We start from the raw sequence: 4,047 nt of genomic DNA on the forward strand, positions 1-4,047 counted from the left end.
GCCTGGTTCTTTGATTTTTTTTTTCAGTGAGGTGATTTATGATCTCTTCTAGAGAAGAAGCTTTTCCTAGGAGTTTTAAGCATACACCACACACACACACAGAGATGTATAGACATACATTTACATATAAATACATCACTCCTTTTCTGTACGTTCTCTCTGAAGCAGGGTCAGTAATGTGTGACCCAAATGTCAGCCTCTCCCAGGCCCTGCAAGGGCCACCTCCTCCTGGGACAATGAGTCCCACGTTTCCCAGATGAAAAGAATGATCTGGATGCTTTGACAATATAGAGGATCCCACGCCACACCCCAGACCTTCAGGAGTGGAGCCAGGGCATTTCTGGATATTTTTAACAAGGACTTCAGGTGATGCTGATGATCAGCGCGGAAAATGGCAGAGGAAGGATCACATATATTGTGCTTATGTATTTGCAGAAGACAGGGGTCTTACCTCTTGGCCAATGCCCTTGTAACTGCAGTTGCTCCAAGCTGAGCATCCCCCGCACAGCTCAAAACCCCCACTGGGACCTACTTTCCTGCTGAACCCAGCCACCGTCCGCCTCGATGGAAAGCTGCTGGTATTGTAATAAACTTGGTGGAAGAGGGAAGTGCAAAAAGTCACATCTCTTTCTTGTCCTGTCTCTTAATTCCCCACAGGATGATGTGCACATAACAGACTAGGTTAGAGGACTGGGGGTAGCTGACAGGATTTATAAGATGAGAGAAAATATTTTACATTGAGTACTAAGTAAGACTCTTCCCACAGTCCAAAGGAAAACAACAGCATAGCTAGGAAAACATTATCTAGGAGAAGCACCAGTTTCTAAACTTGCTCCCCTGTCTTGAAGTCAGCCTCCCATCTGTCTGAGAGAGGCTGCCACTTCAATCTAATGCCAGGTCCCACTCTCCGACTCTCTGTTAGAAAGTCCCCTGGGATACATTCCTATCAGTCCAACACCCTGGACCTAAGACTTCAGAGAACCGAGTTATTCAAGAGAGAATACTCCCAGGCTGTGTGTGGATAGGTGTGGTATGGATGGAGTCCTGGAGGGAGGTCTGTAGCAGAGGAGTTCACGGTAGGCTCTGGATCTCCCAGGACCAGCTCTCTGCAGTATCTCTCCATCAGTGAGAGGACAACTGTGCTTCTCTTGCTTCCTGGTTAGCCAGCCAGCCCAAGCATGCATCTGTGTGCACGAACACACATACACATACACATACACATACACACAGAAACTCAGACACACGCTCTCCTTCACCCACACATACACCATCCAAGAACAAACAATAAACCCCAGTGTTCAAAGACAGCACCTCAGTTTTCAAAGTCCACTTACTTCAATTTCACCCTGCCTTCAGTGGTGAGCCAAGCACAGTAACTCCCTCTCACTCTTCCTTCTCCTTCAAAACCATGCCTAAACATCTACCACTTAGTAAGAAACATTTCCTACTAATACTGCTTTTCACAGCAACAGAGCCCACTAGCCCCTGTAGTCACTTCTGACTATGCAGAGACCTCATCAAACCATTGCAAGTATAGCGTTTCTGTATGTTGGATTGAGTCCACTCTGGGTTAGGGTGTTTGCCACCCTGGACACTGTAATAAGACATTATTATCAATGGGAATTTATTAAATAAATGAATAGAAGTGGTGTTTGGTTTTCTGTTCCTGTGTTAGTTTACTGAGGATAATGGCTTCCAGCTCCATCCATGTCCCAGCAAAGGACACAATCTTGTTCCTTTTCATAGCTGCATAGTATTCCACTATATGTATATGTACCATGTTTTCTTTATCCAGTCTATTATTGATGGGCATTTGGGTTGATTCCTTACCTATGTAACAAACCTGCACATCCTGCACGTGTACCTCAGAACTTAAAATAAGAATTAAAATTAAAATAATAAAATAAAATAAATGAATACATCCTTTGGCACTAGATAAAATAGACAGATATAGTTCCTGCCCTCATGGAGCCTATAATCTAGTAAGGAAGATACAAAAACAAATGAACAAACCATATGTATAATTGCAATTGCAATTAGCACTATGAAGAGAATAAAATTGTGAAATAATAAGCAACAAGGGAAACTCACCAGACATGGGTGGTCAGGGAGGGCCTTCCTGATGAGATCACAGTATTTGAAGGGTGTTGAGGAGAGTCTTCTCCACAAAGGGACAGCGTCTACAAAGGCCCTGTGGCAGAGAAGGGCTAGGCTTGTGAACAGAAAAGTCAGAGTACTGGGATCCAGAGCACGAGGCTGGAGAGGTGGGCAGGATAGGCTATGTAGGAACTGGTAGGTTCAAGTAGTAACTTGGATTTTATTCGGAGGGTGACAAGAATCCATTGAAGGATTTTAAACAGGTAAGTTATATAATTGAATTTTAGTTTCAGAAAGACGACTGCAGATGCTTTGTAGAAAATAAACCAGAGACGGACAAAAAGTCCTATTCAGATCCACCCTGGGTGGGGTATGGGAGTGGGTGGAGAGTTGTTCTCCCAGCTACAAATATCTGCTCATCTTCTAGCCATGGAAACGGCCTGAGCTGAGAATGAGTGTTGCCACACACACCCCCTCCCTCCTCCTCCCGTTTCTACCACGCGCTCACCTCCCTCTCTCCCTCTCCTAGTCTCTCTGTCTCTGTCTGTCTGTCTGTCTCTCTTTCCCTCATACACACACACACACACACACACACACACACACACACACACACCTTCTCAGATTCTTCTCTCCTCACCTAATGTGTCCCCATTTGGCCCTTGTTTAAAGTATTTCAATCATGTTTCAGTCCATGTAACTACTACTCCGGTACTTTTAACATGATATGTGACTAATATTGTAATGAAACTCTAATACTGCAGCAAAGTTGAAGCATTTAAAATTGTTGCTCCTTTTAAAATTCCATTCTCAAAACAGCTATTATTCTTGATGCACTATATGGCTCATTCCTATGATTCCAGGCTCTTGTGGAGAGTTAACATTTTTGGGTGTTTTCTCCTTGGTTATCTATCTGCCCTGTTTAGCTAACACTACGTGCCATAAGACACAGAATTTGGATTCAGACCAAGACCTAAATGTTAACTCTACAACCTTAGGCAACCTTCTGAGACTCCAGATGTTGGTAACTAGAAGAGAACAATAACCTCCTTACAATGTTGTGAGAATTAAGCAACGATATGTGTTAACAGTGGAGAGTGTCCAGGTTCTTGGAGTCTTGAACAAAGAATTGGACAAAATGCACAAACAAAGCAAGGAAGAAATGGAGGGTTTTATTGTAAAGGAAAGTCCACTCCACAGTGCGGGAGCGGGCCTGAGCATAGGGGCTCAAAGTCCCCATTATTTCGAATTTTGGGGAGTTTCAATATCCTCTAGAGGATTGGGGCACATACCATATAAATGAAGAAGATGAAGTAAAGTTGCAAAGTCATTTACTTGGCCTATGCCCTATGGAGAGGATATTTCCTGTCATAGCTGAAGAGTGAATTGTCCTTATGTTTCCTGCCTCCAGACCCTATTTTCTTGCCTCATCTCCTCCCTGGGGGATGTGATCCCATAAATCTTTATGGAAGGCAGAGGGACCGATGATCGTTTTTGGTAACTGCTTCATGCTGGCTTGGGGCATAGTCCTTACCTATTGGGGATCACAGAACTCTCCCTGCTCTATCTAGTGGAGGCAGGGTAGCTTCTTGATGTCCAAGGGTGGTGTCTTCACCTGGAACTGGCTGGAACCTTTGTTGCCTCATCATCTGAAGCTTGATGGTCTCTAGGCAAGAGGAAATGAATTTGGTTAAAAGATTTAATGGGAACTTCAAGGGGTGGATACCCATGTTGTCAGAAATGTTTGTTATAGAGATTTGCAGAAGAAAAAAACAAAAGCTAGTCTGTTGTAGAATCCATGCGTTTCCTTAAAGTCTTAGCACAAATGACTCCATCTGGGTTTGGTCTGTTGGGGCTCAGGGCATGAGTGCATGAGCTTAGTCCAAAACAATGGCCTCACAGAGTTTTGTTTTAAAAATTCCCCCTTTTTGGTCAGGTTCTTACTTAGGTGAG

This window comes from Symphalangus syndactylus, chromosome 15, assembly GCF_028878055.3.
Source record: "Symphalangus syndactylus isolate Jambi chromosome 15, NHGRI_mSymSyn1-v2.1_pri, whole genome shotgun sequence".
Lineage (NCBI taxonomy): Eukaryota > Metazoa > Chordata > Mammalia > Primates > Hylobatidae > Symphalangus > Symphalangus syndactylus.